Genomic DNA, 12,748 nt, shown 5'->3' with positions numbered 1-12,748 from the left:
CAAACATGAAAAAATGCTCACATCAGTGGTCATCAGAGAAATGCAAATCAAAACTACATTGAGATACCAACTCATGCCAGTTAGAATGGTGATCATTAAAAAATCTCTGGAGACAACAGATGCTGGAGAGGATGTGGAGAAATAAGAACACTTTTACACTGTTGGTGGGACTGTAAATTAGTTCAACCATTGTGGAAGACAGTGTGGCAATTCCTCAAGAACCTAGAAATAGAAATTCCATGTGACCCAGCAATCTCATTACTGGGTATATATCCAAAGGATTATAAAGCGTTGTATTATAAGGACACATGCACACAAATGTTCACTGTGGCACTGTTTACAATAGCAAAGACTTGGAACCAACCCAAATGCCCATCGATGACAGACTAGACAGGGAAAATGTGGCACACATACACCACGGAATACTATACAGCCATAAAAAACAATGAGTTCGTGTCCTTTGTAGGGACATGGATGAACCTGGAAACCATCATTCGCAGCAAGCTGACACAAGAACAGAAAATCAAACACTGCATGTTCTCACTCATAGGCGGGTGTTGAACAATGAGAACACATGGACACAGGGAGGGGAACATCACACACTGGAGTCTGTGGGGGGAAATAGGAGAGGGACAGTAGGGGGTAGGGAGTTGGGGAGAGATAGCATGGGAAGAAATGCCAGATACAGGTGATGGGGAGGAAGGCAGCAAACCACACTGCCATGTGTGTACCTGTGCAACAATCCTGCATGTTTTTCACATGTACGCCAACACCTAAAATGCAATTAAAAAAAAAAGAAAATGTATCTGCCTGATTTAAGTAATATTAAAAGGTCTCTGCTTTGTGGAGATTGTATACAGAATACAAACATATAGTTCTCTGTTATAGCAGGTATCACATTTTTTCTATATCGCATCTACTATACATCTGATTTTCTTACAAAAACACAAGCTCCTTGAAGGTAGAATCTTACTCTTAATTGGGCAGGTAATATAGATGAAACCCGAAAATAAATCTGATTTCAAAGAGGCACTGGCAAATCACAATGGAAATAATTAATTTTGATTTTTGAGAAATCTTGCCTTTTCCTTGGGACATAATATATCAATGAAGCATCACATCTCAGACCAAGTATTGAACTTCTGCACTTTAAATCTCTACGAGTTTTTAACAGCAATTTCACAAACGTTTTTCACACCAATAACAATTTCAAAGACAACTGTCTTCATAAACTTCTTAAAGGGGCCAGACTTATTTTTAAACATTTAAGCATATTTTATCATAAAAGAACAGATCTTGCTGGGCGTGGTGGTTCACACCTATAATCCTAGCACTTTACAAGGCTGAGGTGGACACACTGCTTGAGCTCAGGAGTTCAAGACCAGCCCCAGCAACATGGTGAAATCCCTGTCTCTACAAAATTTACAAAAATTAGCTGGGTGTGGTGGTGCGTGCCTATGGTCCCAGCTACTTGGGAGGCTGAGGCAGGAGGATCACTTCAGCCCGGGAGATGGAGGTTGCAGTGAGCCAAAACTGCACCACTGCACTCCAGCCTAGGTGACAGAGGAAGACTCCGTCTCCAAAGAAAAAAAAAGAACAGATTTTTAAACAATATTTCATCAGACATGTCACTGTATGTCAAGCACTGTTGTAGGTACTAGGGAAGATTAGAACAAAAATTTCTGCCATTATACAACCTAAGTTCTAGGGTAGAGACATAGACAACAAATTATATATATATTTAATTTTATATATATATATAAAATGTAAAACAGTGATGAGGAGACTAACCACATAGTTTAGCAACTGAGTTGGCCTTCTATTGAAAGTACAAAGAAGAGCTAAAAATAATTAATAGTTGTGAACAACACAAATAAACCAGACTGTCCCTGGCAAACCATGGCATATAATTACACTAGAGTTAAGCACTAACGGGAAAACCAAGCAAGGAAGGACAATGATATGCATTTGTGTGAGAGAGGGGGATAGAGTAATGAAGCTTATATTTGAAGGTGTATCTGAGTGAAGACCTGAAAGCGTTGAGGAATAAACCACGTAGATATCTGTATGTTCCAGGAAAAGAGAGTAACAAGTAGAAAAGTCCTGTGGTAGGAGCAAAAGGAGTATGTTCCGAGAACAGCAAAGGAACTGCAGTGCTAGAGTAGAATGAGCCAGTGGAAGAAAGAAAGGGAATAAATGGAGGGGGGGAGGGAGAGTAGGTGCTGACTCATGCAGATGAATTGAGAGAGGGGACGTGGGACCCAGATTGGGTACTTGGGTACAGCTTTGTAGATCCTTGTAAGGACTGTGGCTTTGCTCCGAATAAGATGGAAGTCACTGAAAACGTATAAGCACAAGAGACGCTTCATCTGAATTGCACTGTGCCAGAATTCCTCTGGCTTCTTGTGGAGAATAGTCTGAAGATTTGCTGATGGACTGAATGTGACGTGTAAGAGCATTAGTGGGATTTGAGGTGAGGAGAGGAAGGAGGAATCATCAGTTTCGTTTTGAACACATTCAGTTTGAGATGCCTATTAAGTTTTGCATATTGGAGATGTCAAGTAGGCAGTTGGATATAAGAGTCTAAAATTCTGAGGTCTACAGGTCCAAGCAGGAGATAAAAATCTGAGCATTATCAGTGCAGGGATGATAGTCATTGACATGAGATTGGATGAGTTCCTCAAATACACAGAAAAGAGATGTGAGTAAGCCTTAGGGAACACTAGAATTTAGAGGTCACAGTAGATAGAACTTCAACATGAAACTGAGAAGGAGCAGGCGGGGAGGTGGGAGGAAAACCAGGCAAGTATCCTAGAAACCAAGGAGGCAGTTCAAAGGAGAGAGCGATCAATTGTGTCAAATGCTGCTGATAGGTCCAATAAGATGAAGATGAAGACTAACTATTGGGTCTCATAATGTGCATATCTGGAGACCCCAACAAGAGCAGTTTCTGTGGAGTATAGCATAGAAAAACCTGGTTAGCAGAGAACCGGAAGGGTAAAAAGGAAGGTGAGTACAGAATACTTTCAAGGAATTTTCTGTGAAGAGCACAAGTGGGGATGGCAGCTTGAGGGGATGTCAGGCCAAGAGAGTTTTTTTGGTTTGGTTTTGTTTTGCTTTTTTAACATAATAAACATTCAGTGGAGAAAGACTGAGGATTCAGGAGAGACAAGTTGCAGGGGAGAACCTTGCTCTTTAAGGTTGCAGGGACACTTCCTCAATGGAAACAAGAGGTGAAGTAGAGTACAGAATGTTCTGCTGTATACTATAATGCAATGCATGTGCTCCTAAAACTTGAAAATTCTGCAAAATTGCACAGCAGCTGTTATGAGTTGAATTGTGTCCCCCAAAGATGTCAAAGTGCTTGCCCTCAGCAACTGTGAATGTGATCCTATTTGGCTGGGGGCAGGGGGGCGGTGTCAAATTGTAGATGTAATTTGTTAAGATGAGGTCATACTGGAGTAAGGGCCCCAATCCAATGACTGGTGTGGGGTATATCACTTAAAATCAGTACTTTGTGGCCAGAGCAGTCAACAAAAAATATCATTGGTACCTGGGAAATACCATGTGGACTGCCTAGGCCAGAACTCAACTCACTGGAGGCTGCACCAGGCAATGTTAAAAATACACAATACATTGCCCTGGAAATGTTCATAATGCTTTGGTTAGGGCAAGAGTTGGGGCTGAGATGAAGAAGATAAAGCAAAGGTTTATGAATATGGGCAGGTGGTGGGTAGATGTGAGGTGGAGTGCATGGAGAGTCCTCTGGTTGCTTCAGTTGCTTCAGTCTTCTTGGCCAACTAGAAAGCAGGAACATCAGCTGTGAGCAACAACCAGAGAGGGAGAGAGGGTATGAAACAGTCTTGCAGAGCAGGGGAATGAATGGTTCACTGTACAACGTAACTGCCCTCTTGAGATTTGCAGTGAGGACCTTTTTCTAGTTACATTCTCTAGTAATTGGCAGAGTCAGTCTGAACCAAGACAGTAACTCAGCTAAGCCAGTATAGGAAAGCTGGATGACAACAAACATGTACAAAGAATGAAACGCAAAAGGAGAGAAGGAAGGATGGGCAGGACAGTGGAAACATGAAAAGGTAGGAGTTGGTGGTCAGGGAGCAGAATAGCTTGAGGCTGAAATTAGGAAGGGGCTGCAGTGACAGGAATAAGCGGCTAAGGAGTGGGGAGGACAGGATCACCAAAGGAAAGAATGCCAAACTATTGGAAGGATTCACATAAATACCTGAAATCACCAAGAGTTAAGAAGGAGATACATAGTATTATCCTAAGAGATAGATTATCCCTACTTTTAATGATGAAAGCAGCAAAATTTAGTGTTGGTCACTTGGTTTTTTAATCTTTTGAGTTTAGCATCAAAGGCTTATATTTTCATTTGAATCCCCTGTTCTTAAGCTTATTAGTGTTCTCATTGCATCAAATTCTAAATAATTTTGTAATTATACTTTTATTTTGACCTAAAAGTTCCTTAACATAGTGCTTAATTTTGAAATGTTTCAGATTTTTCTGATTTAAACTCTTATTCATTCCAATTTTATCTGCATTATGGTCAGAAAATGTGGCCCACATGATTTGCACTTTTGGAAATTTGACATTTTTTTTCATTAGCTTAGTATGTGCTTTTTGTAAATTTTTTTTGAGAACTGGGTTTGTAGGTACCAACATTTATTAAATTAGCATTACTAGAGGTTTTTGCCTAATTAACCTGTAAATGATCAAGATTAATATTATTAGGACTCCTATTGTTTCTGTCCATTTTCCTTGCATTTCTAACAGTTTATGCATTTTCACATGTTATACATCAGATGCATGTTCACAAAGGTTTCATCTTTGTCAAAAATGGTAGCCTTTACCAATGCAAATAAATATATGAAAGGAAAAAGAAATACTATCTTAACAAAACAGCAACTTGAACTTCTACCACAGATTCTCAGGTGACCTGGCACTGTGGAACCTAACACAGGATGAAAGCTGGCAAAGGATATACACACTTTAATAGAAGACCCAAAGATCGCTTGATTTTCCAGAATATGCAATTGCTATCTCATTTGAACTTTTGAAAAGTTTTTTAAATGTATGTTACTCTGACATACTTTATATACTAATTATAATTCTGTAGAAATATTTTCTGGGGTTGGAAGGAGACTTCCCTGAAGGGGGCAGGTTAACAAAAGTCATACTAAATCATGTTTATAATATTTATATGGTCGATAATTGCCATGAACAGTGTTCAGTATTTCAGTATATCCTGCCACTTTTAAGTACTAAAATACTGGTATCTATTTGCCATTCTTCAGTAATAATCCAAATAATTTTGTCTCCTCACACATGAAAAGTTTGAGCTGCACAGTACTCTGATGACATTCCTCCCCCTTTAAAACAAACAAAAAACCTTTGAAGGTGTTTCTTATTATCAGCTTTTAAAATGATCCTTTCCTAGGTCATTAGTATCAGTAACCAGTTTTCCCTACAGTTACTGGATTTCTCCCAGAACCGATTTGGGCCCCCATCTACTTTGAAAAGTTCCTGATGTAACTGACTTTTCACCAAGCGGTAATGGGACAGGTGGGGGTTAGGGGTTGGGGTAGAGAGATGGGCCACTAGACGCATAGGAGATGGCTGTGGTGGGGACCAGAGAAGAAGGAAAGGAAGGAGTTCAGTCCTTGGTTTCCAGCTTTCCTGCCTCCAGCTATTTTCAGGGCCAGATTCCCATCTTTGTCTTCCAGAGTCGTCTTTGTTTTGGGACTTGCCCACTCCTTCCCTAGGATAAAATTTATTTTCTCTGGACCTTCTTCCCCCATCATCTGACCTGCACAAACTCTAGCCAAAAAGTTAAAAAAGAGAAAGTCATAGGCAATGATCATCTCTAGGATAACCAGGGTAATGACCCTTTTCTTGGTCATTAGTATGAGTAATCAGATTTCCCTATAGTTGCTAATTACCTGGATTTCTCCCAGAATCAGTTTGGGTTCTGGTGGCTGAGGACCAAGTGGAGAAGAAAAGGCAACTGCAGCCCACTTTTTATTTTTATTTTTAAAGGTTCAGAGGGTACATGTGCAGGTGTGTTCCATAAATATATTGCACAGTGGCGACATCTATGCACTATGCTTTTCAATGCATCACTGGTGTCAGTATCGCAGTGTGACACCAAATTTAAAAAAAAAAGCCAGCATTGCCATTTTGCTCTGGTATTATAACCAGTAGCTACAGTAAAGTTGAAAAATAGGTAAAAATCTACCACCAATGAAAATTTAAACACCTAGGAATACATTTAACTAAGGAAGTGAAAGATCTCTACAAGGAGAACTACAAAACAGTGATGAAAGAAATCAGAGAAGACATAAATGGAAAAACATCCCATGCTCATGGATCAGAAGGATGAATGTCATTAAAATGACCATACTGCCCAAAGTAATTTACAGATTCAATGCAATTCTTATCAAACTACCATCATTTTTCACAGAATTAGGAAAGACTCCTAAAATTCATATGGAACCAAAAAAAGGCCCAAATAGCCAAAGCAATCCTAAGGAAAAGAACAAAGCTGGAGGCATCATATTACCTGACTTCAAATTATATTACAAGGCTACAGTAGCCAAAACAGCATGCTACTGGTACAAAAATAGACACACAGATCTATAAAACAGAATAGAGAACCCAGAAATAAAGCCACATGCCTACAACCAATTGATCTTCAACAAGTGCTAGGGAAAATGGCTAACCATTTGCAGAAGAATAAAAATGGAGCTCTCTCTCTTATCATATACAAAAATTAACTGAAGATGGATTAAAGACTTAACTGTAAGACCTGAAACCACAAAAATCCTCAAAGAAAACCTAGCAGAAACTCTTCTGGAAACTGGCCTAGGCAAAGAATTTATTACTAAGACTTCAAAATCAAATGTAACAAAAACAAAATAGACAAATGCAGCTTAATTAAACTAAAAAGTATCTGCACAGCAGAAATAATCAACACAGTAAACAGACAACCTATCAAATGAGAGAAAATATTAACAAATTATGCATCTAACAAGACTAATATTCAAAATCTATGAGGACCTCAAAAAGAAAAAAAAAATGACATTCTTCACAGAAATAGAAAAAATAATCCTAAAATTTATAGGGAACCACAAAAGACACAGAATGGCCAAAGCTATCCTAAGTAAAAAGAATAAACCTAGAGAAATCACATTATCTGATTTCAAATTATATTACAGAGCTATAGTAACCAAACAGCATGGTACTGGCATAAAAACAGACACATACACAAATGGAGCAGAATAGAGAACCCAGAAACAAACCCACACACTACAGCACACTCAAATTTCTTGAGCAATACCCCACAAGTACAGGCAACCAAAGCAAAAATGGACAAATGGGATTATAACAAGTTAAAAAAAATTTTCCCATTAAAGCAACACACAAGACCTTATAACTTCACTGGCTGAATTCTACCAAATATTTAAAGAACTAAAACCAATCCTTCTCAAACTCTTCCAAAACACTGAAGAGTTTATTTCCACACTCATTTTATGAGGCCAGCATTACCCTGATACCAAAACCAGACAAGGACACTACAAGAAAGAAAATTACAAGTCAATATCCCTGATGAGTATTCATGCAAAAATTCTCAATAAAATACTAGCAAACTGACACTATAACTAAGGTAGGTTATCTCTGGGATAGTAAGGATGGTTTAACATATGCACATCAACAAATATGATATACCATACTCACAGAATGAAGGAGAAAAACCATGCAATCATGTCAATGAATGTGAAAAAGGCATCTAACAAAATTCACCATCCTTTCATCATTAAAATTCTTAACAAATTAAGAAGGAACAAATCTCAACACAATAAAGGCCATATTTGATAAGCCCACAGTTAACATTATGTTCAACATGAAAAGCTGAAAGCTTTTCCTCTAAGATCAGGAACATGACAAGGATGCCCATTCATCCCACTTCCGTTCAACATTGTGGTGGAAGTGCTAGATAAAGCAATTAGTAAAGTAAAAGAAATAAAAGGCATCCAAATCAGAAAGGAAGAAGTTAAACTGTCTCTGTTTACAGATGACATGATCTTACATACTGAAACCCTAAAGATCCTAGCAAAAACTGCTAGAACTAATGAACAAGTTCAGGAAAGTTGCAGGATAAAAAATCAACATACAAAAATTGGAAATAAATTGGAAGTACTTGGAAATAAATTGAACCAAGAAGGTAAATGTCTATCTACTGAAAACTGTAAAATACCACTGAAAGAAACTGAAGAAGATACAAATAAATGGACAGATACCCCATGTGCATGAACTGAATAATTAAAATTGTCAAACTGTTCATACTTCCCAAAGCAATCCACAGAATCAATACAATCCCTATCAAAATTCCAATGACATTTTGCACAGAAATAGAAAACGATCCTAAAATTCATAAAATCCTAAAATTTGTTCATTGCTTTGGTTATTTAGGGACTTAACCCAAATAGCCAAATGAACAAGACCAGAGGCATCACACTCTCTGATTTCAAAATCAACTACAAAGCTATAGTAATCGAAACAGCATGGTACTGGTATAAAAACAGACACACAGACCAATGGAACAGAATAGAGAGCCCAGAAGTAAATCTACACATTTACAGCCAACTCATTTTCAATAAACGTACCAAGAACACAAAATGGGGAAAGGAAACATTCTTCAATGAATGATGCTTGGGGAACTGAATATTTATGTACAGAAAAATGATACTGGACCCCTATCTCACTTCACATATGTTAATCAACTCAAAATGGATTAAAGACATAATCATAAGGTCTGAACCTGTAAAAACTACTGGAAGAAAACATAGGGGAAAAGCTTGTAACACTGATCTGGGCAACGATTTTTTAGGCTGTAACCTAAAAGCACAGGTAATATAAGCAAAAATAGACAAATGCAAGAGACTGTTATCCATTGACCTTTTGTTTTTAAATTTTTAACTTTTACTCTAGAATCCACAGTTTTGAGCTAGGGAAAATAAACTGATTCAGTCAAAGATGGGTGTACTTGAAGAACTAGAAAATCGAGAACAATTTTCCTATTTGGTCATTGCCTACCTGTATCCACAGAAGGCAAACAGAGTTGTCTGTCACACAATCAACTAACACATAAGATTATTTGAAAACCATAATCAAAAGGCATGAACTTTATAAAGAAACTGCTCAAAAATACCATGTACACCAGGTCTATCCTTTTTGACGTGGCTACAACTAAATCTGGCATCAGACAAGAGAGGAACACAAACACAAACATATTCTCTAGTTGAACTTCAGAGTGCAATCCATATCAATTTTCATGGGCAGATGAGATCCTGGGCCATCTTCTGCTAACAGCCCAGACAAGAAAAGCAACTCTATGCACAAAATACATGAATCAATTTCTCCAGCCTTGGACACTTCCAATCTCAAACTGGTACTGTCTCACAACAGGTCATATAAGCAGTTCTCCCTGAGTACAGAAAAGAGTATTAATATATAGAAAATATAGTTAATTAGCAGGCCTAATGGTGACACTGGTCATAATTACAAAATTTCAAAATACAAAGTATGAAAATGAAAATTTTAGTTATTGCCTAGTTTGGGCCACAAGCCTTAAAAGCTTGCATTCTGCAATGACTTCATAGGTTCACTAAATTTATAACTTCACTTGGTTTTGAGTTTAGGAGAAAAACATTTTCAGATCCATTTATTAAGTAAATTTGGAGGTTAACTACTCGGACCTCCTGGCTGATTGTCTTTCACCTAACCCAGACAGAAATGCTTCCATGTGACTCTTAAAATTCACTAAAGATACTATTATTACATTTTTTTTTTTTTTTTTAGAAACTGTAATTCAAATATAGCTTTCCCCTTTTTCTAAATAATGCTCAATTGAATATTTGTGTGTCATCATGAAATTTACAGAACCATGTAATATTGTATATTTATAAATATACAATAGTAAGCATTTTTATAAAGTACATTCAGTTTATAAATATACAATAGTAAATATTGTATATTTCTTGTTCCAAAATTCTAATCTGGAATATTGCTTGGAAACTTCACACTATCCTCTTTTTCAGCATTAAAGAAGGTCTTGGAAAGTATCAAAGACATACAACGGAGAGGAGTTATGAAGAGTGATTGCTCTTTTTGTTTTGTTTTGTTGTTTTTATTTTAGAGAAGGAAAGAAAAAAAAGGAGTGAAGGAGAGGAAGAAAGAGGAAGAAAAAGAGGGAGAGAGAACAGAAATGTTGCTTTATTCTAAAAAAAATACATTTTCTACAATTATTAGCTAAGAGGCCTTACAAAAGGCACTGAAAAGGAAAGCAAGCCAATGACAAAAACTGGGCCACAATTATGCAAGATTCAACAGGTTATAAGTGAGATGTTCCAAATCCCTTTCCCCTTTGAAATCTGGCACTGACACTGGATATGCACAGGAAACTGTTAAAGAGAGGGTGGTCCCTTCTGACTTCTAATGCCAAGTTGACTCCTACGTCCTTTTGAGCAGACTGAGACTGCCGTGATAATTCCCACAGAACTCTTGCCTAAAGCCACCCTCTGGCATGCTGTCCTTCAGAGCAAACTGATAACAGAGTAGGCCTTTCCATTTCATGGGAATTTGTGTAGTTGAACCCAACACCAGCTGTGTCTTCAGAGGCAACCTCATCCCATATTAACACCAAATTGTCATAGCCATGGCTATCAAAAGAGTATGGAATTAGAACCAATGAAGGCAAACTTTGAAAAAACGGTTTAAAATCTTTAAAGACATCACTAAAGTTTAAGGCTGAGAATAGCAAATACACAGAGAAAGGAAGGGCATTCATTCATTAAAAACTAAAACTTAACATTTTCCCCAAACTTAGCTATTAGTAAGGAGCAAAGCATCATGGTATAGAGGGAGGACATTTTCCCAGAAGCAAGGAAATATGGCTCTCCTCTGGCTGTGCACATAGCCAATGTATGGCCTTGGGTAAGGTGTTTCTCCCTACTGTCCTGTCTTTATTTTATTTTATTTATTTATTTATTTATTTTTGAGATGGAGTTTCGCTCTTGTTACCCAGGCTGGAGTGCAATGGCGCAATCTCAGCTCACCGCAACCTCCGCCTCCTGGGTTCAGGCAATTCTCCTGCCTCATCCTCCTGAGTAGCTGGGATTACAGGCACACGCCACCATGCCCAGCTAATTTTTTTTGTTTTTAGTAGAGACAGGGGTTCACCATGTTGACCGGGATGGTCTCAATCTCTTGACCTCGTGATCCACCCACCTCGACCTCCCAAAGTGCTGGGATTACAGGCATGAGCCACCGCGCCTGGCACTGTTGTGTCTTTATATGGAAGAGGATGGGTAGGAGGAGCAAGGGATGATGGAAAGCACAACTGAAGTATGGGAAAAACATGAATTTAGAAAAATATTACATTAAGCTGGAAAAAAGAAAACACCAATTTGGCTTGTATATTTTAAATTGTCAAACCTGCCAACACCTATGATTCTAGGCTTTCAAAATGAGAACAAAAACAACTTCTGAAGTTTTTGCCTGTTGGTCTTAGTTAATAATGCTTCATTCAATTCTCAACATACCTGTTCGAAAACTCATCAGCCTCACAGCCTCTGTGTCAAACAACTTTTATCTAAACAATACTTTCAGTTAAATTCCATAATTCCATTGGTAATCTAGTCTCAGGAAAAATCCCAAATATAAGAAAAAGTCTTATATAAACATAAACTACTCAGTTATTTACTTTTTTTTTTTTTAAAGACGAGGTTTCACCATGTTGGTCAGGCTGGTCTTGAACTCCCGACTTCAGGTGATCCGCCCGCCTTGGCCTCCAAAGTGCTTGGATTACAGGTGTGAGCCACTATGCCCGGCCAGTTCTTTACTTACAATAGAGAAAAAGTTTTAAAAACAACCCACAAATTCCATGCTAAGTGAAGAAAGTAGGATTAAAGACAAAATCATTTCAGCTACGTTTTAAAAAAAAAACCTACGCAAAGAAAAAGAAACAGAATACTTAGAAATGTCAAGGGGGGGGACTGCAAATAGAACTCAACATCTTTTTTTCCTGTTTTCTAAATTGTCTTTTTCTTTCTTTCTGTTTTTTTTTTTTTTTTGAGACGGAGTTTCGCTCTTGTTACCCAGGCTGGAGTGCAATGGCGCGATCTCGGCTCACCGCAACCTCCGCCTCCTGGGTTCAGGCAATTCTTCCGCCTCAGCCTCCCGAGTAGCTGAGGCCAGCCTGTTTTCTAAATTTTCTTAAATGAACATCCATTTTATAATAAAAAACAGTTCAATTTAAGTTGCATTTCCAACACATTTCTCAGCATCAAGTTCTGCAGTTAGTCTTTTGCCCATATCCTGTCCTAGTATGCTAAACTAATATTAAGCTTGAAAACATGTCAAATCAGGATGGTTACATGCTGAAAATGTAAACCAGTATAACAGAAATTCTCTGGCAGAGGTAAGATTTAAATATCTTTCATTTAATTAACAGAGCCTAATACAGTTCCTGACACATAATGGGCATTTTTAAATATTTATTAAATAATTACCTTAATTTTTGGCCTGTAATTCGTATCTCTAAAGAATTTTGTTTCTTCATAGACCTTGTAATTACCTAAAAATTCAATATAAACTTTCAAAGACAAAATGAAGATCTTCAGAGCAAGTCATTCCTGTTCTAATATTAACAGGAACATTTCATATCAGTGTA

The sequence above is a fragment of the Callithrix jacchus genome, chromosome X (assembly GCF_049354715.1).
Source record: "Callithrix jacchus isolate 240 chromosome X, calJac240_pri, whole genome shotgun sequence".
Lineage (NCBI taxonomy): Eukaryota > Metazoa > Chordata > Mammalia > Primates > Cebidae > Callithrix > Callithrix jacchus.
The sequence above is the reverse complement of the archived record's forward strand: the minus strand, read 5'-3'. Positions refer to the sequence as shown.